We start from the raw sequence: 24,121 nt of genomic DNA, 5'->3' as shown, positions 1-24,121 counted from the left end.
TGGTATTTGCTCCAGCACCATGGAGCACCTATTCCCCCTTCTTTTCTGACCTTGGTGTTCCCCCTCTTCTTTCTCACTTTTATTTTGTTGGCTTGGTTTTGCTGTGCTGGCTGCCTGATGGTTTTTTACCTTTACTTAAATATGTTTTCCCAGCACCACACATGCAGCTGGTAGGCTCAGCTTTGGCCAGGAGTGAGGCTATGGCAGAACTGGCTGCGTTCAGCACGACGGCAGCCCCTAACATCTTTCAATAAAGGCCACCTCTACAGCATTCCCTCTATCAAAGTCTTGCTACCTAGATACAGTACAGGTGTTTAGACTTTGCTGTACGAGTCCTTATCAGGGCCTTCAGGGCATCACCAGGCATTAATTACCCTCACCTGCCTCACCTGGGACCTCCACCCAAGATTCCATTTAAGCTCAGGCCTGGGCTTTTACTCTTGCTTTAAGCTATGTTGTAAATGTACCTGACTGTTTGTGCCTCATCTTTTGGGTTTTGTCTGGATCCCTACACAGACTTTACACCCGTTTTGCTCCCTCAGTGTGTCTGGGGCTGTCAGGGGAATCTGTTCAGAACCTGGTTCTCTGCTTGCTGTGTTCAGATGTTGTGGGAATGTGGCCCTGGTTGGTGAGGATGCTGCCTGTGCAGGGATCACCTGTCAGCCTTTGCTGCTCCCTGATTCTTCTGTTTAGGTAGGTTTCTTCTTCTTTCTATCAGTATAGTTAGTGATATTAATGTGTGAGGACTAATGTTGTCTCCTTGTTTTGACTGGAAATCAAATGGGAGACAGTGGTAGGAATGCATTTTTATTGGACTGTGGTCGCAGGTTTATTAATTCTGGTGTGAGATCAGGTAGGAATAGCAAACACATGATTATATAAAGGAGAAGCTCTAGAAGGGTGGTAGAGGGGCAGGCCATTTTGCAACACTGTGGTCTGTAAACACATTGTCAAATCTCAATCCAGCTCTCATTCCCACATTGAGAACCAGGTGCTAGGAGTTAGAGATTGCAGCTTATAGTACCTGCACTCCCAAACCTGTTGGCAGATCCAGCCTTCAGACTATTGATGTGTTCAGTTTTTCTGTCTTAAGTTCCAAACTGTTTTCCTCCTTACCAACATTTTCTGTCCTTAGCCAGTTCTCTGACTGAGAAGCTAATTATGGCCAGCTGAAGGTAAACTTGTTCAGAGATGTTATTTTGCCTGAGTCTCCAAAGGTGTGCCTTGCTGCTTGAACACTGTAAATGCTGCAGTGTTCTTCAGGCCCCCAGGAATCCTTCTGTCTTACAATGTTCCTGTGTGTTTGCTAGGCAATGCAACACTCTACAGACTCACAGTTACTGTCTTGGTCTTATTTCCAGTCATCAGCAATTTGGTTTTATAGAGATCTCACATGTTGCAGGAAGAGGTTCTCTGATTTATTTCCCTCATTTGTGTAGCCTCAGATTTACTCAGTTTAAATCTTCTGGGGTTTTTCTTTCCTTTGACATATCGGAAGAACACATTAAAAAGTGTCCCTGCAGTTTCCTTTGGAAGATTCAGAGAGAGCGCATTGATTGAAAACTCTCTTGTACCTGGTTAATTCAGGTCCTACAGCATTTCCTTCAGCATATTGCATAAAAATCTGCCTACTCTAAAGAAAAAGTAGACTGGCTTGTGTATTGCCTTTATTATATGGGATGTGCCAGAATCTTCGGCTTGTGCTGCTTCTGTCTCTAGCTAAAGTTGCTGCTTTATATTCAGGCCACGAGAGCATGCAAATGACTGAAGAATATGTGTCTGCTCCAAAAGTGCTTTTGAAAATTTTACTGATAATTTTCAGTTGTTCTGTCTTCCTGGCCTGTGTTTGAGTTGTGTAAGTCCACCACTCCGTTCAACCCAGTTTGTTTTTATCTGGCCTCTCTCGATCCTCAGTTAGCTGCTGAGCCAAATGCAGTTTTATTTTACTGTCCATAGCTAGAGGGGGGAGTATTTCTATTGCAAATAACTGTTATTTTAGTGTTAATTTTTCCATCAATCTAGTAAACATCTTACATTTATCCCACAGAAAAACAAAATGCCTACATCGCAATCCATAGACTTTGCTTCCCATCCTATCTAGATACTACTTTGTTCCAATACATAAGAACTGAGAGTCCTACCTGGCACTGTGATCTTTCTTTGTTTCTTGGGCATTTTTGCATTACAACAACCTTTCTTTTAAGAAACATATTGCTTGAATACATTTTGAGTTGGTATTTTTCTTTTGGTGAAGACTTTGCTGTAAAAGGAGGTGAGGGTGAACAGCTTAACTTGCACATCTAACTTTTAATTGGTCACATGTTTAACTTTTGCTCAGTGTGAGCACCTAAAAAAGATGGGGACAGATAGATCGAACCCAAAAATATTTGAAGTGTAACTGGGAAGCAGAACAAAGCAGAGTACTATGAGAGAAGAGACATACCAACCCCATTGTCTGGTCATTTGCCAGCCTAGGGAAAGTGGGTTTTCAAAGTTAAACATGCATGTTTGAGCTGCTCGCTCTCTCCTCTTTTTACAGCAAATGGAAATAAAAGGCAATTTCCAGGGTGAAATTCATCTCAGTCAAAGGTATGCGCCTATTCCTACCCTTCTTCTTAGTAGTCATAAAGTTTTAATAGGTACGGGTAATATCCTTCTCATGTGGTTGCTCTGGAACCCAGTGGAGTTTCCTGTCTAGCTGTCAGCAAAATCTAGCTAATAGCAAGAGTGCCTGCTGAAGAGAGCTGTTTCTCTCGTAGATACAAGGTAACAATGCTGAAAACAAAAAATAGCCCGCTGAAAATAAGTGAACCAAACCTGAAGTGCTAATTTTAAGTCAAGTCAGCTTCTAGCCGCTGACCCTGAAAACTGAAGTGCTGGCATTAGACTGTTGGGGTGGCGAGTGCTGTGCATTGATCTGGGGTAGAACAGTACTGCTGCTTCTGAGGCTGCTGTGCGTTCTTGGATCAGTTTTACAGCTTAGAGTTTATGTATGGTCAACCAGGGTATTAAAAGGGGCTTCACTTGGTGTGGATTGATTTAAAAACCAAAGTATTCATCATGTGTTAGAAGGATCCACATTTGGAGTGACTTTTTCTAGCAACTTGAGCTCTCTAACATCTACACTGAAACACCCTGCATAATTTTTGGAAAACCTTTCATGTTATGTGCAGTAGCTTGGGGGAATTTGTCCTTGACAGCCTTACTTGACACCAGTGCTTGTGTGAAATGAAAATCTGTGAGTGCTGAGAGCAGTATCTCCAGTTCTGCCAGCTGCTTTTTCAGAAATAATGGTTTGGTTAACCCATTGTTATTAGCCTTGTCCCACTGATCACTTCAGAAGCCATTTAATAAAGTGATGGTAGGAGATTGAATTTCATTTCCTAGTCTATAATCCTGGGCTTTTTTAAGTCTATGGAAGGATAATACTGATGTTCCATATTGGGTACAGGCAGTGCTTGCTGGTCACTGTCGTAATGGAAGGAAAAGGAAGATCTGGGATCATGAAGCTCTGTTTTCACATGATTAGCTCTTCTATGATTAGCTCTTCAGACATCGCACTCTTATGACAAAGTGCTTTTGCATCACTGTAGAAATGAATAGTTAATATTCAGTTGTTGGATAACATCCATTTATCTGTTGCCTGGGGGGGGGGGGGACACAACAAGTTTTTATTACAACCAGTGGATAAAGAAGACAGGGAAGAGAGGGGAACTTCTGATGACAAACAGTTCTTACCGATCCTTGTAAGTGAGAGCATTTGCTATTACTGTGACAGTTTCACAGCATTATGCCTAATTTTCTTCAGCTTTTTAGTATGTTTTTTTGTCGTGCATGAATATGGCTGTAGTAGTCAAGGTGTCTTGCTGTCTGCTCTTTGAAGTAGCAATAATAAATTCAACTAGGTGCCTGGGAGGAAAACTGTGCTCTTCATTGTGCTGTAAAACTACTTCAGTGTGTGGCATAGCACCTTGAAAAGGACTGTTATACATTTTTAACATGGCCTGTAGGCGATGGGGTGAGAAAAACCCCTAGAGCTATCGGGTTTTGTTCCTTATTATTCAAGGGGTCCCTCCTAAATCACATCCAATTTAGAGTCTACTCTTTCTGTTGATCCTTTGACTGGGATGTTGAGCTCTCACTACTAGTCAGGTTGAGTTCCCAGTCTTGGAGTGGCTTTCCTTTTTGAGCAGATCAGGAGAGCCACTAGACAAAGCACTGGCTAGATGCCCTTGGGACCTTGCACGGATTTGTGGTATAACTTTAGACAGCTCACTTTTTGCTGCAAGCCTGTCAAATTCTCTAACTGGTTTCTCCGGGGTTATGAAACATTTTAATATTCACAAACATGTACAAGCTTTACATCCACGTTTTCCAGGCCTCAGCAGCTATGAAGCGAGATGTGGTTCTTATGTAATTGCCAGGGTATTGAAGCTGGTAGGGAGGGTGTTTTAAAAATACCTGAAAAACATCATGAAGAGCTATCAATGCTATTTAATCTGCCTTGTTACTTCAGTTCTTTAGCTGAAGAATGGGAACTGTACATGTAGGAGAAAAAATTTTCTAGGTAGAGAGAATTTTGTGTACATTGCTGGGGGCCTGCTTAGTCCCATTAAAACATGGTGGTAAAATTAGAATGGTACTGATCTCAAGATTCTCTGTTAGCATCAGTTGCTCAGCTTTGTTTCTCTGAAATCAAAGTTGTTTAATTTCGGATTTTTTTTTTCCCTTCAATCTCAGTTGGGTTGGAGTTGGCAGAGGAAGGACAGTGCAAAGGACAAAGCACACATACTTTGTGTAATCAGTGAATGTGCTGTGGAGGGACAATGAGAACAATACTTCAAAGAAATTATGGACAATACTGGTGTAGCACATTTCTACCTCTGTTACTGGTTTTGGAATATTTTGAAACTTATTAAAAGATACTGTAAGTAAAGAGAAATCACCTTTATAGTGAAGACTTAGAATCATAGAATTGGCTAGGTTGGAAAAGACTTTTAAGGTCATCAAGTCCAACCATTACCTCAGGACTGCCAAGACCATCACTAAATCATGTTACTGAGGGCCTCTTCTACGTGGTTTCTGAGCACTCATACCACTGGCCACAGCACATTGACCCAACCTGTCCAGATCCCTTTGCAGAGCCTTCTTATCCTTCAGCAGATCAACATTCCTGCTCAACTTGGTGTCATCTGAAAATTTACTGAGGGTGCACTCGATCTCCTCATTCAGACTGTCGCTGAAGATATTGAACAACACTGGTCCTTACACTGAGCCCTGAAGAACACCACTAGTGACTGGTTGGCAACTAGATATGACGCCATTTACCACCATGCTTTGGGCTCTGCCATACAGCCAGTTTCCAACCAGCAAAGAATCCTCCTATCCAGGCCATGAGCAGCCAATTTCCCCAGGAGAATGATGTGGGAGGCACTGTCAAATGCTTTATGAAAGTCCAAATAGACAATGTCCACAGTCTTTCCCTCATCAACCAGGTGGGTCATCTTATCATAGGAGGAGATCAGGTTCCCACAAGTCTTCCCTTTGAGACTAAACAGTGCTTGGACTAGTGAATAGCTTTAGTGAATAGGAGTAAATAATTTTGTAATAAGAGTTAAAGATTAGTTTCCCTAATGGTTGAAGTTTTATTTAAAAGTACCAGTTATTGCTTGAATGCTTTCAGCTGAGCATTCTTATTTTTGCTCCTTCTCCTGGACTCTGAAGCACTTTATATGAAAATATTTTGAAAGAAACTGCCTTATGAAACTGATTTGCAGCATGATAGAATAAACAGCGTTTGCTTTGAGAAACTGGCTGCTTTCCTCATAGGGGAGGCCTCAAAGCAGAGTTGGAAATAATAGTTGTGGAAATGTCTGAGATGCTGTGAAGTAGCAGCACTTGCAGGAAGAAGCCTTCTATGCAGGCTCTTTGATTCTGGGTGGTGCCACCACTGTCTGATCTTCTTTCCAAAGTAGTGTGAATCAGTGGTCGTTCTCAAAATTTTTATGGCTTTCTTTCAGACACTTAGAGTGGTATTCTATCTTCTGACTTCAGGGAGCTGAAAATTACACACTTGCATCTGACTAGCTGCCCTAGCCTCTATTTACTGTCATTGGGGAGAAACTGGCACCTCTAGAGAGGTGTTCCTCTGACTTGCTGTAGAAGCCAGTTTGGGTATGAAATGACTTTTCCTCAGGTGACTTTTTGTCTCCTTTGACTATAAAGCGTGGCTTGGAAAGAGCTCACACTTATATGTCATTTAGCTGCGTGTGTTAGAATGATTCAGTCCTCTTTCTGCCTCAGGAGAAGCTGAATTACTTTCCCCAAATACTTTTTTTTTCTGAGGGACCTCAGCATTTCCTCCCAGTAAGGATGGGTTAAGAAAAGGCTTAGCAGAGTGAAGTGCTGTGCTTGTAAGACTCTCACAGCTGTGAGAAGAACAGAGAAAATTTCTGATTTGGAACAGCCTGGCTTCTAAATTGTAAATTGGGCTGATTTATGTCACAGTCCTGTCTCTGAGTAATGTTGTTCTTCATTGCTTAATAAACACTAAAAGCCTGCTCCTAACATCCACAAAACACCAGGAATGAGAAATATGTTACACTGGAATTATTCTGCTTTGGCAATAGAGACCAAACCCAACTTCTTCCATTAATAAGGCACATGTTACAAAGCAGGGCATGGTAGTTGGGAGAAAAATAACTTCAGTTTGCCAGTCCTTAAAGTATAAAGTTACTACTTTTGTGCTGTGCTGAACCCCCCTGCTGATGTTCAGTCTGAGCTTTGCATTAAAGAGAGTGGTAATCCATTGGCTTATTTGTGACTTGGGGGGGGGGGAGGGGGCTTTGGTGCAACTTTCTAAGAGGAAATCCCTTTCGTAATTTTCTATGGATGATGATGGTTATCCAAGAAATAAGTTCTGTCCACTTTAAAAATACCCAACTGAGTTGGTTAATAGTTCAGGAGCTAGCACCCAGAACAAGCTGAGTAGAGATGCTCAATATCCTCTGAAATATGAGGAAGTGTGCAATGAAGATACACAGTAGTTGCAAGGTGTGCGTAAGCAGATGGATGCTAGTTAGGAACAATAGGTATATATTATAAAACAACTAATGGTTGGTTTAATTTAATTTCATGTCTTAATTTATTTGGTTGGGGTGTTTTATATGAAAACTGCTTCAACTTTTTTGACAGAAGATGTTAGCAGTAACAAAGAGGCAAACTGTTCTGCTAGGAAATCAAAGAGTTTGACCAACCAAGTAGTGATCACATAGATGAAGCTCTGTTTCTAGGTGGCAGCAAATCATCAGAGCAGCATGTAGGCTGCGTGGGGAATCCACAGCATGCATGTTGTGCTTGTGACTAAATGGGGACCAATGTGGATTTTGCTTCTGTTATTGCTTTCTGAATGGATTTCTCCATCCTTTTGCCACTTTTGTTCCAAAACTCTGTTCTGATTAAGGCATCAGTTTCTTTTCCTTTTCCCTATTTTTCCATTGTGTGTGAATCCTTTCACACACAAAAGCAATAGTGATTGTATTGGAGCTGTGTGTCTGCTCTCAGTCTTTACTCTGGATTTATTATTGAGTTTTCATCAGCTCTTGCCTTGCTTTGCACTTCACTGGTTTTGATGGTCTTTAACGGAATCCATTAGTTTAAGGAGATGGCTTTTTTAATGACTTATGCACCCTATGTTATTTTATTTTATTTTCAATGTATTGTAGCTTTTATTTACAATTTAGAAAGTTCTGTGGATGTTTGCCACTTTAATTATAGCTAAATGTGTATTGCCTTTATGATCATGTCTTCAAACTGGATGTTATTTAGTACCTTGAGTTTTCTCATGTAATGGTGCATGACTAAGGTGAGAGGATAGTAACAGTCCTTTTCCAACTTTAAAACCTCTGAATCTCTGTTGCTTTGTTTTTCAGTTACCTTATAATGCTGCTGCTCATGGACACTATTTTTGTTTACAGCCCCCTAACACATTAGTTTGAGACATTGCAACAGGAAGTATTCCAGACTTAAACTCTTGCAAGTCCTGTTGGAACCACCTGACTTTTAGCACGTGTTAATTGTACATAAAATACTAATAGCCTGCCTTGACTAGGAAGAGATCTGATTAATGTTTTCTTAAAAGATCATTTTCAAAGGGGAATGTATATTATATGTGCAGTATTTTTCTTTCCTCTTGTACCACACACAGGAACAAACAAGTTGTAGACTTTCACTTACTTTTCCCTGGCTGCATTGCCATGATGTATAGTAGGAATAATTTTTGCCAGGAACACTTCTTGTGAGATTTAGATTTAAAGCTGATTTCAATTTCCATGATTTGTTTGAGGCTGAAGCCCAGAATCACAATGTGTACACAAAAGTGTCCATCCTGCCTCCTTTCAGTTGTGTAACTGAACTTTTTAGCACTGTTTATGCTAAAATGAATTATTTAACTGTTTACCCTGCTGACTTAGGAAGGCATGATGCTTAGTGTGCAATTGGGAAAAACTCTTAAGCTCTAAGATAGACCCTATTGAAACTTGCCAGGTATTTATGCAGTTGTGTTTGCTTGAAGTCTTGAGTCATTCTAGTAAAGGAATGTAAGCTTGCCTTTCTCAGTTCACTGCTAGGTTCCTTTGAATGCACAGCAGTTCAGCTCTTGAAGGGATAATTACCTCAAACAGCAAATCCCACCTAAATTGAATTTGGTCCATTTTTTTTCTGAATTGAGCCGCCTAATAATTGTTTTCCACAAACACAAATCAGACCACTTAAATTCATACCCCTCTGTAATACAGTGAAGCTTCTGAGATCTGAAAACCAACCAACTAGGCGGAAAGGCCCACCTCTTGCAGCAGACAAGAATTGGATGCTCTTTCTGGCTGGAACTCAGGGGAGGGAGAAAGGAGATCGTATGACCATTGGAGGAAGGGATAGGCAACTCGGGAGGACTACTAGGATGTGTGTCGCCATCCCTGGAAAGATCTAAAAGACACATAGCTGTAGCATTTAGGGACATGGTTTAGTGGTGGATTTGGTAGTGTTAGGTTAATGATTGGTCTCAATGATCTTAAAGGTCTTTTTTCAACCTAAACGATTGTATGATTCATTGTTAGCATTTACTGTGTTTAATGAATGAGAGGATCACACATATGTTTGGCAAGTCACGCGTAGACCACAGGTTGCACACAGATTTGGATCTTAGTCTGTGCATGCTGAGGCTAGTACCTTTCATAGACTGTGCCCTTGTGCTGGAAAGGTGACAGCAGCAATCTTCTGGCTTTTATGCTTGCTCACTGCCAGTGGGCAAGCTGCCAGTGTAGGTTCTTCAGTTGAAGTGGGTTGCCAATAACAGCACCCTTATTAGAATATGCTGTGAATTGGTTTATTCTAGTCAGTAGTCTGCATAATTAGAGTGGAAATGAGAGTAATAAATATACTTAAGTGTTTGGAAATGGCTTTCTTCCTGAAGATTTCTTCAGAGGATGAAAATTAGTATTAATTCTAGAGGAGTTGAACTGACCTTAAAAGCCCAATTACAACTGACCTTAAAGCCACCATTCTTTCCAGTTACTGAGAAACATTTGCTAAAAAGTAATTGAAAAGATCACTGAAACCTGACCCATGTTATAACAATATTGATACAGGCTTTTGCTCATGATTTATCTTCATTTATACGGATGTGTTAAAACCAGAAGCATGCCTGTCACTTGTGTGATGGACAGCGGTGAGGTCCAGGAAGCAAAATTTGTGAAAGATGTCTATTAGTATTTATCATTTCTTTTTCCCATTCTACGTTTCCTTGTTTCACTTGCCTAAAAACTCAGAAGGGTGTGTTGGTTTAGAGGCACAGAGCACATACCACAAACCCCTTTTCTGTTACATCAAAGTTATTGGAAGCCCTACTTACAAAGTTTAGTATCTTTAAGTGCTTTACTACATCTCTTTTTAGAAGGTTAAATAAGACATCGGAATTAACTTTTGAATGACTCAAAATCTTGAAATCTTGTTCATCGTACAGCAGTTCAAATTGAGCAATTCAAACATCTCCTCTCGATGTTCATAATATGCTTGGGTTTTTTTAACTGTTTGAATCCCCACTACTCTGTATCCTATGTATCATTTACTTATCGCACAGGTACCGAAAACCTCTTTCCTTAAGTGTTTCTCATGTAAAGTTTCCCTGCAGTGAGAAACTTATGAAGCAGGATTCAACATAAAACACAATTTGAAATTTAAATCTGTACCACTTTAGCTCCATTAAAGTTCAGTCTGGCTGTTTATTTTGGTATTTTTAGGTATCTACAGTGTAGGAAAATAAGTACTGTCAACTTTTCCTCTCCCATTGCAAAATAAAAGCCAGTGAATGCTGTTGCTGTACAGGTGAACTAAGAATAACTGAAAACTGAAAGATCCATTTTCAAGCCCTAGATCCACAAATTGGAACTCTACTGAGAGAGCAAGCAAGATGTGTGTGTTGGCCTGTTCCAGTTGAGCAAATGCTTCCTTCAGTGCAGCATGTTTCTTTCACTGCCTGAGAAGGCTTTTTCCCAATTCCATCCCCCTGTAAGTGTTTTTAAAGCATACTTTAATTCTAGGTCTGTAACAGTATATGCAGCAGCAGCTGCTGAAACAACTAAGAACAGTTTCTGTACAAGATCTTCAAGCTTGTTGACTGCAGGAAGCAATGGATTGTGGACCAGGCTTCCTGATGGGTCTTCCAAGCTCCACCCTGTAGGGATTTTGCTCAACAGCCATTTCAGTGGAAACGGACAGAAATCAGGGAGTTGTGTTAAAGCTGATGTGGTGCTCTTTGCTTGGGATTTCATGTAGGAGTCGTCGGCTGTTTGGTATGACAAAAGTTCACGCTTGTGGTTTAGTGGCTTACTACCAGAATTTAACCCTTTCGTTACCTGTGTTAGTTACAGCCTGATATTAATTCTGTTAATAGCAGTATTATCTCTGTGTTCCAAAGAGTTGATACTTTTCCTTGACATATTTTTCCAGCTTTTGCCTGTTTACAGTTGTATGATGCATAGACTGTGTATGTGTATCTGCCTATGTAATACATATGCAGATATGCACACACATGCAAATGTGTGCATGTCACATGCACCCCAAAATCCAGCAGTGTTTATACCCAGGAATTTGGGTCTTGGTTAACAGATGCCTTATCTTTGGAGGAAACAGTAATGTATAGTAGAATGTAACGAAGAGTAATGTATGAAGGTGTTTCACAGGTAGCACTGATAGTAGCTTTCAGAGTAAACCGTAACTGCTCTTTTACAGTGCACACCAGTAGTTAAGGACAGGAAATGGAAAAGAAAGCAAAAGACACTTGAAAGTATTGGGTGTGGCTGTATGTGAAGATGTTGCTGGTTGGTAATTATGTTGGATTCTGGACAACTCAGTTCACTCTCAAGTTTGGGGGCAGAACAGTGAACTTATTTCTGTGCAATTTTTGAAGTTACAGAAAAGCACTCTAAAGGTAATTTTTTTTCCTGTGAGCCTTTTATTAAAATATCTGTATATATTCAGTTTTGCTTAATGGACCTGTGGAAATGCAGTGCTCCTAAACTTAAGTGTGTGTTTCGCTATTCTTCCAGAAAGACAGGTAACGTGGTTTAGGCCTCATGTATTTGGGAAATGAGCCTGAGCTCTAGAGTGCCATGGGAGAGTCCTAGTACAGAATCTTCTAGAAACTGGAGAGACATACCCAAGCAAGCTCTAGATGCTGTACACACACTTGGTCCTCTAATATTTTCCTCTTGGTGATCTTCCCGGCTTATAGGATAAGCCTTTATAAATGATCTTTTGAGCAGAACTGGTTCTTAAATTTGAGGGGAAGGGTATTACACAGTTGAACTATTCCAGTTCTGAGGCCAGAAATCCTTAGGTGGGCATAAGTAGCTTCTAAAATGCATTTTGCCAATGGGGGTAATGTCCAATGCTTTCCTGGTAAAATGGTTTTGATCCATTTGTCCATTCCAATCTTGGAAAGGATTTGCAGAAGGCTGGAGGAGAGTGGCTGGTGATTTGGTGGCTGACACCCTTAACATTGAAAGTGTAGGTGAGAGAGCTGGCCAGAGCCTTGCCTGGGGCTCATCAGTTGTCCCTGAAACCCCTGAGGATTCAGCTGGAGGAAGCAGGTGCTTGTTGTAAATGTAGCCCTGGGAAAGGAGGGATAAGCCTGAGGAGCCCTTGGGGTGATGAGAATAGGGGAATGAGGAGAAGAGGTTGGAATCCCAGCCTACCTGGGGCAGGGATGAGACTTTGCTTTATAAAAGCTGAAAGGGTAATTGAAACAAAAGGCATGATGGAAGCCGTTCTGTTTGGCTGAGGGAGGCACTGCAAGTGGAGGTGTTACAGTTCTGTAAATGAGCCGTTCAGCTGGACTTCTTTATTATTTTTAAGACTTAAGCCTCTGCTGGCATGGTTTCAGGCACTGCTGCCCTGCAGTGCTGTGGATCAGGAGGTACAGAATGGGCAAAACATTGAGCAGGCTCTCTGTTTACCCCAGTAAATAATCTTGATCTGTGCACCAGGAGTGATAAATGGTCTCCTTCTGCTGCAGTTCCCTCTGTTATGACTTAAGATGCCTTATATTCCACTTGCTGCTTCACTGCTGACAACAGCTGTTATGCAAGGTGGCACGTGCTCTTGGAGAAGATGAGAAACAGGGGGTTGTTTGTACCCTGCTACTTCACGGATTTTGACCATGCTTCAGAAGATGTGTTCATAGTGTGGGACTTGGCACTGGGCTTATGCAACTACACTGTTTTGTCCATTTTTAAAAGCAGCAATAGAAGCATCACAAATGTGCTCAGTTGGTATAGTGAGGGTCCAGACTGGAATCTTAACTGTTAGGTTAAGATGCTCAGCATGCTGGCTCTATTTCCAGCTGCTGAAGAACAAGAAGTTAGTAATAAGTTCAAAACAAAATGTCCCTTTTTTATGAGTTTAAACTCTGCTTGTTCAGTCTCTGAACTTTGGTGATAAAACATGTATCCCATCCTCTAACACACTTTGATTTCCTGTGAGGGAAGCACATGCCTCTTTTTAAAAAAGAGTATGCTTTCGTGACTGCTGCCAGACCATGATATTCATACTGGTGCAAGCAAGACATAGATGGGGGTGTGTATGTAACACAGGAATAGTAATCTCAACAGTCAGCATTGCTACATGTTCTATATGGTCTGCTGTCCTGTCTAGGACTCTGAGCCCAGATTAAAATACAGAGAATCCAGAGCATGGCAAGTAAGGGGGTCCTGATTGACTTTTGTTCTTGGGAGAAAAAGTCAGAAGACTGGAATATGGAAAAGACAATGAGAAAGAGGAAAAAAACCCCAGTCTGCTGTCTATGGCTGTAGTGGGCAGGGCAAGAAATAATGGAGCCACATGAAGTTATTTCTGAACCATGTAAGTGATTTCTGTGGTCTTAAGTGAGAAAAAAAGAATACAAAAGATAACTTGGTGTTGGATTAGGTTGCCTAGGAAAGCTGTGAGGGCCTTATTGGAGGCTGGTAAGAACAGGTGAGACAAATCTGTCATGAATGGTTTGTGTCTCATTGGTCTTCCCTGAGACAGTGGGATAGGCTTGGGCAAGCTCCCAGGCCTTTTATTGTGATTCTCTGATACTCAACAAGTCCTGTATTGTTCTCATGTCTGCTGGGAGCAAAGCAGCTGATAAGCTGCCAGAGCAATAAAAGCAAAGTAGGTTAGAGGACTGATGCATTCATAGCCTGTGGGAGAGATGGGAGCAGGAAGCTCTGTTGCTGCTGCAAAACACCGTCTGCACACCCTTTCTTTGTTTGATTCGTGGAACCATGCTGGCATTACATCTGGGGCAGGAGCTCAGCAGCACTTGAAAGAGAGAGAAAAGGATAGGAGGGAGATGCAAAGAAGCAAATGAGCTATTGTTTATCCTCTGCTGCATCTTCTGTACCCACAGGCAAGGAGATACCAAAAGTAATCAGATGTATGCAAACCTAATTGTTACAATATTTATCAACTTTGTGTAGCATGTCCCCAGCTGGCATGGTTCCCTCTCAGGCATAGACTGAAAGATTAAAAAAACCCCAGAACAACAACCAAAAAAATCCATTAATTTTATCGCTTTTGCTAGTGAAAGCCTCTGTGATTCATATTACTCCAATGAATTTCTGGTAAATTCCTCCATAAACTAGAATTTAGCAGACTTTGCAAAGCATTGTTATACATGTGCTTTTCCCACCGTTCTGTTCTGCTGGATATTGAGCCCATCTGATAAAATGTCTCTGGGAGGTTTTTACTGCTTGATGGGGAAGAGGAGTCACACAAAAATGGAAGAAAAGGTGAAAATAGACCAGAGAAGCTGCTTATTTAAAGCTTGTTCATGTGCAGAAATGGATGTTAGAGTTGTTTAATGGATGAAGGTGTACTAGTGCTGAAGAAACCCTGAGTGTATTAGCAGGCTCCCCCTAACTCTTTGGCAAGTCTATGGTATCTGGTAAAAAAAGAAAATGCTCCTAATTCTAACGGAGCATCATGTGATGCTCTGTTACAGAGTCTGTGTAAGGGCAGAGCAACACAATATGTGTGTGGGATTGTAACAGTTCCCTAAAAACACAGTGGTATGAAGACATAATTCATCAATATTGCATAGTGAAAAGGTCCTTGGTGCCCTAACATGATTGAATCTCAGGATTTTCTGGGATGTGGCTAATGCTGAGGAAGCAGTGCAGCGTGCAGTGCAGTATGATATAGCTAACTTGAGTACTTCAATTGCTGATCAGTTCTGCATGAAGGTCAGCGCAGGCTGAGCATATCCAGGTCCCTCCCTCCCTTCTGAGGGGGTCTTGTAGGATTGTTTTGACCTTTAGGGCCAATGGCTCATCTGGTTGGTGTAAGACTTCAGTGCTAACAGTGGGGCTCACTATAAAATGGCAGCACTCTTGGAAAATTTTCTTTGAACTCTATTTTATTTTTTCATTTTTTTTTTCTTCCCGGAAAACTTGGAACTGACTTTTAATCAGGAAAGATATTTGAAGATAGTCTTGCCTTCTGATGAGAAAGAAGTGAAAAGGAAATAGGCCAAAAATTATTTCTGTGATGGAAATGCTATCAGAATGCCCCCTTATTAGGTGGGGTTGCTTATGCTTGTATTAGCCACTGACTAGGCTTCCTGGCAGGGCTAAGTATCCCATGACATACCACAGTCCTGTAGCTTGCTGATTTTTATTTCCTTATTAACTTAGCTAGTGGAGCAGGTGGACATGGGAACATCCACTGCATTTGCCCCTAAAGTCTCTCATAGTACAGTTTACATTCTAACAGCAGCAAAAAACTTAACAACAGTAAATAACTGTACTTTCCTAGGTGTTCCCTGTGTAGGAAGATAGCTTGTTTGCATTGTATTGCAGGTGTGTAATTTTACATTCAAGATTTCTGTGTACATAAACTCTTGGTGTGAATAGGTTACATGCTCATGTGTATGTTTCATCTGCATAGGTTACACAGATTGCTTTTAGTTTCTCACCTAGGATAGGGGCAATGGGAGGAAAACTTTGTAACAGGCAGGAGAACGGATGTTGATCATCGTCATCAGTAGTCTGCTGCATGTGCACCCACATAGCTCTCTTAAGAAGATATGAGAAGTCCTAAGGTGCTCTTCAGAAACCAAGTAACAACTTTCGGTTTGGTCAGTTTGCAGCAGATGTGATTGCAAGGCTGAGTGTTGAAAGCAGGGTTGTTCCAATCTGTGGGGCTGACAGATGTTGTGGGATGGGTTATTAAAATCGTTCTTCAGGGAGCAACAGAAGATGTGTTAGAGCCTGGATAAAATATTCAACCAGATTCTTATGACAGGCAGTAATAATGCAATATAAATGCAGGCAAAAACCTCTCCGACAGGAAGGAATTATGTCAAATCTCTTATGTCTCCTGTATGGCAAATCATGGTAGTTGCATGCCTTGTCTCCAGATTGTATGTTTTTTCGGTACTATAGACATATAGCACAAATCTTAGGAGATAAGGGGTGGCGAATTCCCATGTGTATATGGAGTGGAGTGATCTATAGCTGCTCTTTTATTTTTAACCTCAGAATAATTGGAGAAGTAGCAAAAATGCTTTCAGGGCTCTTGCATGGAAAAAGCTTTCTTTTATTTATTTTCTGACTATAGAAGTTCATCAACCTTAATCAGAGTGAAAGTGATTCCTGATTGAGGCATTGGGTCAGGTGTGATTCTTTTCAAAATGTATAGTTGGCTGTCTTTCCTTCCTGCTTTATGCATCATTTAAAGAAAGCTGCATAATCACATAAAGTTGTGGGGTTCTTTTTTATTTGGGGTTTTATTTCCAAGGTCCCATGTTCTACCTTCAAAAATAGGAGGATGCCTGAAGTTCAAAATAACATCACAGAGCAACTGAAGGTCAAGTAAAAGAAATGAGGAGTGGTGTGACAGGATAGTCTCTCTCTCTCTCACACACACACACGCATAAATAAATCTCAGACCGATAATTAAGAGTTATTTATTTAACATTCTGAGCTGCCTAACACTTTTCTCATCCAAAGCTGGGGCTATAGGAAGGTACCTATTACTGTACTTCAAAAACTGTTCTGTGAGCAACATATGGCATCATATCAGGTGTGGGTTACTAAAGCTCAAGAAATGCTCACTGGTCTCTTCTGCTGACCTTATAGGTAGTGCCACCTGGCCCTCCTGCCTGTGGAGAGTACAGAATGAGGACTTACAGAAATGTTCTTTAAATATAACTCTTATTAACAGTAGTTAAAAAAAAATAAAAAAAAAAAAAAAGAATCTACTTACCTTTGCATGTTGTACCTTAGTATGCAAAATCTGAATTGTATTTGAAGTAAGAATTAACAACTAGCTGACGAGAGTGAGAACTCTTTTGACTTCTTTTACTCTTTTCTGTCTTTCTGTCCTTTGAAAGCTGTTCTTCTAGATCTGTCTCAAATCCCAGTTTCTGCTGTTCTAGGCACCTCGTGTACAGTACATTCGTTCTGTTTTAGTAAGGTACAGTAAATCAATGAACAGCCTCATCATTAATACGGTCTAGCATTCATAGTTACAAGAAATATATCAAGTCTGTTTAGGTCACCTCTGAATGTCACTGGCTGGTAGGAGGCATGGAGTAGAAGAGAAAGTTATACACGCATGCATTTCCTCTAATTTTTAGAGCACAGAAAAAAGCTGCAAGCTCTTATGTGTGAGCATCAGTTTTAAATATTTATCTGTCTTAATCAGAGCATATTGGTTGTGTGTATGTGCGTGTATATGTATGTATGGCTTTGCTGAGGGAAATGTTAGGCTGAAAAAAGGATTATTTCTGTGGAGCCTGTCTGTGTGTAGCTCCTCACCGTTTCTTTAGTCTAAAGCCAGCTCTACTCTTTTCTTTGTTGCTAGTTTATGCTCTTGGCGTGTGCTTACTTTGAAGATAGCTACAATGGTAAGAGTGAGTATCCTCTGAGGTCAGTCTAAATCTTGTAGCATAGTACAATACAGTGCTTCCCGAGTAGATTTATATATTCATGCAGCTCACCACAGTTCTCTGCAGAGATAACACATGAGGCCTTGAAGCAATTTGGTGTTGTAAGCACAGCATTACTCTGAGCTAATAGGTTTTGCCTCTCAGCAAAGCTAATTGCTTTAGATAAAGCAGCGAACTGATGAGATTTCATGGTCTCTGGTGCCTGAGCAAGCCTGGTCACCGTTAATGCTACTATCTGTACTTCTAGTGTAGTGCAGTTAATACAGAAACATCTATGCAGGACTCTTAATATTTAACATTTCCTGTCTGTCAGCTGAATAAATACACTCAAGTGCTGAGATTAAAAGCTTATAGCTTTCTTGTCAGGGGGGTGTTTTGTTTTGTACCCACTAGCATATCTTAAAGGTGCTTGGTTTTCTTGCTCTACTGTGGCTCCAAATCCAAGGTGAAAAATGTCTGCCTGAACCTAGAGAATATATTGAGGAGCTCTACAGGCCAAAGGATATTTATCTATATAAAGATCTGGTTATATGTGTGGAAGCCCTTTGGGGCTCGAAATGATTCCAGAGTGGCTGATCTGTTTAATAACTGAAGATAATGTACCTTTAGTGCTAGGGTTTGCTATAAAACAGGTTAATTCGTTTGCACTGCTGGGAGCAAATATTTATTTGTGTGCTGGTTCCTGTTCTCATGCAACAACAAGAAAATGACTGTTTTGTTTTACTAGGCATCTTTAGATGGGTGTACTGAGAGTATTTGTTGCTGTTTCATCTTGCACTGGCTCACCCACTCTGGCAGCTAGAGATTTTTAGTGATATCTAGTTTGTAGTTATGCTTTTCCTTAAGAGAACTTCACTGGCTGAAATGCCTTCTGCAGCTTGGGAGGGGTGCTCTTCTGTCAGCTCCTCCTGTATCTTGTGCTGTTCTCCGATACATGATTCTAGTCAGCGTAGCCATCTGGATGAAGTGTCTGGCTTGCTTCTTTCAGTGTTTGCAATTTCTGTGGCTTATTCATAATGATTTCTTTTGTTGAGAATGACTAAAGAACCTTTTGATTTTGTTTGTCCCTTTGTCTTCTGTAGGATGAGTGTAATAAGAGTCACTTTTTCCAACCCATTCATCAGTCACGTAAATGTGTCGCCAAGTAAATTTCACAATTCTGTAATGCAGCAAACAGGAAAGTCCCAATCTTTGTCATTGACCAGCATTTTAACTTACTCTGCCATCTGAATTGAATATCATGCCTCAGGTGCAACAACAGAACTGTTAGGGGTAACAATATTCATGTTATGCCTCTTTCATGCCCACAGAGGTGTCTATTTTTTATTTCTTTATTTTTGGCCAGGTAAAATGGCCAAGAATAAGTGCACCAAGTGTCATCTAGTTCTCCTGTATTCACTATTTTATTGACAAACTTAAAGAGCTGTTATAGACTTATCAGGCACAACCGTGCTTGTTAGAGGTTGATTTTGGTTACATCCTTAAATATTAAATATCCCTAACCTAAATATGCTAGTGTAAATATGTTGCAGAAGGTGTTGGTGTGAGGGACGTAACCCTGATCTTTTTGAATGAAGTATTTATCCTTTAGGAAGGTTGGTCTGCTTGGGCAGAACTTAGAGTTTTCTTTAAAGAAAACAAACTAACAGCTTTTCAAGCCTTATTTGGGTCACTTTCTTTTCTGCTTTTAATTACAATATTCTATTCTGAAACCCATGACTTTGTTAACTCAATTTCTGCTTTCCTGGCTGCTTGCTGAATAGATTTTAAGCACAAGTCCTTACAAATCAGCCTTCTTTTCTGTAATGGAGAAAGAAGAATATGTTTTCCAACCCACTCCATTCTGTAATTCTGTGTTTGTTGATTTTTCAGAGCGAGTATGTCCTTGTGAGCCATTAAAGAGGACCCAGAAAGTTATTAACAGTAGAAGAGTTCTATCCATTGTTTACTGTGATATTCACATCATTCAAATTTCAATAATGGGGCAAAATTAGTTTTCTTACTCTGACATTTGTAGTTTCACAACCAAGAAGTCTTCATGGATGCTTTTTTCCTCTCTGTGTTTGATACAGTTTAAAAAATGGTGCTTCTTCTAAAGCTGTATGTATACATCAGTATTAATCTCTTTCCAATTAAATGCACGACTTGAGGCAACCTCTGTTAGCAATATTCTTTTTTTCTTAATCAAAGAGTAGTGTTACTTTTCAGCTCATTATTACACTTATTTAAATCAATTCACTATTAACTGTATGCACCTTTAACTTTCAAATATTCTGAAACTGAAAACTAATTGGAGGATTGCATATAGATAGTATGCTGAAAAGCCCATGTTTGATTTCAATATGAGGAGTTCTGTCATATTACTGTGTTCTGAGAACTTAAAGAATATCTAAGTTGTCATTTCTTTGTATATTTCAGGGTGATATCTTTCAAACAAAAGCATTTTAAAACCGTAGGATACTATTGAAATGAGCATTGTGAGGAGAGAGGAACCAACAGTCTCTGGAGCTGTGTGTGCGGAGCCATGATCCTCCTCTCTCTTGGAGGTAAGCTGAAGAGTCCAAGATATGTTTTCATTTTCTTTCCTCCTCACCTTCTTGCTAGTCACCTAGCAGATCAATAGGATCTTTATCCTTCCCTCCACATTTTTCCTTGCTGCTTGTTTATCTTTGTGGGACTAGACTGAACTTTTCCATCTCCCTCGGAGTACTGCCAGGCACTTACACATTTCTTCTCTCTTGTAATGGTTTGAATTTGACCTCCTTCTGTCCTCTGTGTAGATGGCAGATAGCTTTGTAGGCTGTTGTTTTCCAGCCTTTTAAATAGGTGTTCATACATTTTTGTGGACATTTGTAGAAACAGCTTGTATGCAAGGCAAACTAACTGTCCCTGAGCAGTTGGGTATTTATGACCCATTAACAAGTGCTGAGTTTTGAGACTTTCTCAAATGATACAGAGCTGAAGTACTGAGCACGAGGGAGGTGTTTGATACCTCGGTGCTTAGCACTTTGATACGATTTTTTATGCCTTGATATTATATTTTGTGGTGTGTTGGGAAGTGCATTTTGCTTACAGAATCAGGCTCTTTGCTGTGTGTCTTGTGCTGCTGTTACATGTAGTATCTCTGGATTGGAAACATTATTGTTCTTTGCATTAGCAGCTTCTCCATCAAAGAAAACTTAAGACTACTTTTTAATGCTTCAGTGATAGCTAAGTAACTTAGGATAACGGTATGTAACCACAGCCTTTGACATCTTCATGTTCTAGTTAGCACTGCTACAAAATAGAGAGGAAGGAAAAAGGGTACAGCGTCTGCAGATGAAGAAACAGAAGGGGTAGGGTCACTCACATGACTTTTCCAAGGGTAGAAAGCTGATCGATGGAAGAGATGATCTAATGCCAACAGAGATATTGCCTCTTATCTAAACTGATAAAGTCATTTTCTGTGTGTGTGTAACTGATGCTTTGCTCAACTGTTCAGATTTAACTGACAATTATTCTGCGTATGGATGCTCCATCCCTGCAGTGTTCAAGACTAGCTTGGATGGGGCTTTGAACACCCTGGTCTAGGGAAGGTGTCTCAGCCCATAGCAGGGGGTTTGGAACTAGAGGGTCTTTAAGGTCTCTTCCAACCCTACCCATTTCACGATTCTATGTTATGAACTCAGCTGCGAAGTCACCATGCTTATTTTGGTCTGACTTCTACAGTATCAGTTTTTCTTAAATATTTAAAAATACTGTTTGGGGTTAAGGAGGTGATCAGTGGAAGAAATAAAAATGCATTAATCAAGCATATTTCTAATTCTTAAAGAAAGAATTGCTTTTGTTTTAAAATGTCAGATCTGCAGGATCCTGCTTCTTTCTTTTACCTGTTAAATTTGGTTCAATCCTCCTTTAGCCAGAGTGCAACTTCTGATGGAGAAAACACACTAGTAGTTGGGAGGTTTTTAAATTAGGAGCTGAGAAAGGCAGGCAGGTGTTGAGCGCTTTGGTCAGACACATTAATAATACAGAAATATTTTTCAGCCTAGTGAGGAAGAGGACAGGGACACGCAGCTGAACTGGAGGAGGAACAGATGGAGATCATGGAGTTAAAATGTCAGAGCACAAAAGTAAAGTGAGTATGTCAGACTAGACACTAAAAGAAAATGACTGCCATTGTCTCTACACCTGTGCAAGAGGCTAGAAAGCAAGAAGAGATTAATTCCTTTGTCCATTGTTACTGAGGCATGGCAGAATGACAGGAATTGGTGGACATTTGGGATTCCTGACTGCTGGCTGCATGTAGGACAGATTAAGTCATAGATCTGAGGGTAAGCTGTTCTGTGCTTCTGTAGAATTGGGAAAGGAGACATATGACAGGCATACTGGCCTGACTTTTTAATGCTGTCTTGTATGGTTATTCTGCCTCATAATGTATGCTTTCAAAGATGCAGGGTTAAGTTTACAGATGTAGCCCTAGGTCTTGTGCCTCAGGAATATTGCAGTGCTGGCTTAATGTTTAGTTAATACCGGATTGCTGTTTTCAGTGGGACTGTAATAAATGTGGTGTGCAGAAGGCTATGTGGGGAAGCCTGAGCAGGAGTGCAGGAATGCAGGATTTTCTGCTCTTGTGGGTAATCTGTTCTGTATGTAATCAAGTTGCTGACAGTTTTCCTAATCAGTATTTCGTTTTTACAGAGAGCTACTCTGCCTCTGCCATGGAGTTTAATAAAGATGCATTTAATGTGAGCCTTGTCATCCTAGCAGGACACTGTCTGCCTTTTACTGGATGAATCTGGGAAAAGTAGTTACGGTGAAAGATACCCTAGCGCATGAAACATTAATTGTGCAATTAATGGGAGATCCTGCCTTACACAAATTATTTCTTTCCAGAGATATTAAATACTCTGTAGTTCCATATTAGAGAATGCCCCATGCAACTTTTTGTATTATTCTCTAAGTGCTGATTGTCTCTCATATCAGGTTGAAAACCATTGCTATAAGAAACACAGTAAATAGGGAGAAGTATTTGATCCTGGAGAACTATATTATGCTGGTTTCCCCTGATACATGAAGCTGGTGTTTTCTTAGTGGTAATTAACATTTATGTCTTTGGTCCTTAAAGAAAAACAAAAAAAAAACCAAAACAAAAAAAGGCCACAACAAAAAAACAAGTCCCCAAATAATGTTTGGCTGGAACTATAGATAAAATGGTCCATGGCTGTCTGAGACAGTCCAGTAGCCTCTTGGACCTGTGAATAGTCTTCAAACACTGTTACTGCACACTGCAGAAAGGCCCTGCTGTGTCACATCGCTCCTCGTTTATCTCTCCAGATGGAGAGATATAAGCTGGTATAGTTCAAGCATATTTTGTGGCTAATCTAGCAGCTCTATTTCTAGCATGTTCCTGGCAGAGTCAGGAGGGATCCTGACATTAAATAATTGAAGAGCTGTGGAACTGGGATGGTGCTTCGCAGCTAGCTGTGGCCTCTTGCTTTCCTAAGACTGAGGTCTTTCCTCTGTGTGCCCACGTAAAAACAGGACAATTACACAAGCAGTATGTAGAGTGGTAGATTCTTTCTTACTCTGGAATTCAAATACAGATGGAGAGTTGATGGCAAAAAGAGAAGCAAAACCTGCTAACCTTTTATTCTTGCATTATTCATATACACATTAAACCATAAAAGGTAATTTGCTGAACACATACTCTCAATTTCTGGGTAATGCATGAGTAGTTCAGCAGCCACAGGCGACTAGGTTGATGCCTCCAGCTAGCTATTCAAACATGAAATGTTACCTTGAAAGGTTTGGGGGATTTTTAATTGTAATTGAAACATCATTTTCTAAATAGCTTTTCATTTGAACATCAGCAAGAATGTTTGAAATCAAGTGGGATCTTCTTGGATATTAACCAGTCCTGATAGCAATGGTAATACTACATAACATTTAGCAAACTAATCTGGTTTAATGTGTCCATATGTAAATAAAACCAGTAATAATTTCTAATGTCTATTTTTAATTAGTGATATAAAACTCATATGGCTTTAAAGAAAGGTACTGATTTTAAGTACTAATGCAGTTTTCCAAGCTTCAAGTCCTGGAGAAATCCTTTGCATTGCTAGCACAGATGAAGGTGTTTTTCATGCATATCCTTATGCATGACTCAAAAAGAATATTTTAAAAAGTAAAGCATAATGTTGTTGCAAGTCTCTACTGTATACTGGGTATTCACCTCCTGAGGTTGTAAAAGGAAATATAGACAGGTTCTTTAGAAAGAACAGACCTTTCTTCTGACATTGGCAGTAAGAGATAGTCATACTTTTGTGGCTACCTGAGGAAAAACTTGCGTACAGTGAATTGCTATTTATGCCTTTGGGAAGAAAGTACCTGTGTGTGAAAGGAAGGAAGGGTGGTTTTCCATCATGGGTAAAGGATTCAGAATGGATCTTCAAGAGAGAGAAACAGTCCACGTTTGTCCAAGAACAAGCGCAAGGGGCGGTACATACGTTATGGGAAAGACAGGAGTAGCATATCACAGGCAGAGCTTGTATGTTGCTGGGACCCTGTCAGGATCCTTAGGAAAAGCAATGGAAAACTCAGCAGTTTTCATGTAGGAGTCACTGCAGCAGAGTCACACTGTTTAAATCA

General features: G+C 40.3%; 1 long non-coding RNA gene across 6 annotated transcripts in view; it reads left to right on the top strand.

The window, feature by feature from the left end:
* Nucleotides 1-462: 462 nt before the first annotated feature.
* LOC136009306 (uncharacterized) overlaps nucleotides 463-24,121 on the top strand; it is a 103,759-nt gene continuing 80,100 nt past the window's right edge. For 4 of the 6 annotated variants that reach the window (XR_010610482.1, XR_010610480.1, XR_010610481.1 and 1 more), the window contains exons 1-3: nucleotides 463-693; nucleotides 19,910-20,037; nucleotides 21,518-21,608. This is a non-coding gene — a long non-coding RNA (uncharacterized LOC136009306). Of the gene's footprint in view, nucleotides 694-19,909; nucleotides 20,038-21,517; nucleotides 22,602-24,121 lie in introns of those variants that run through there. The other 2 variants (XR_010610483.1, XR_010610479.1) reach the window with 2 other exon arrangements.

This window comes from Lathamus discolor, chromosome 2, assembly GCF_037157495.1.
Source record: "Lathamus discolor isolate bLatDis1 chromosome 2, bLatDis1.hap1, whole genome shotgun sequence".
Classification (NCBI taxonomy): Eukaryota; Metazoa; Chordata; class Aves; order Psittaciformes; family Psittacidae; genus Lathamus; species Lathamus discolor.
Note: the sequence above shows the minus strand (reverse complement) of the source record. Positions and strands in the feature narration are given on the sequence as shown.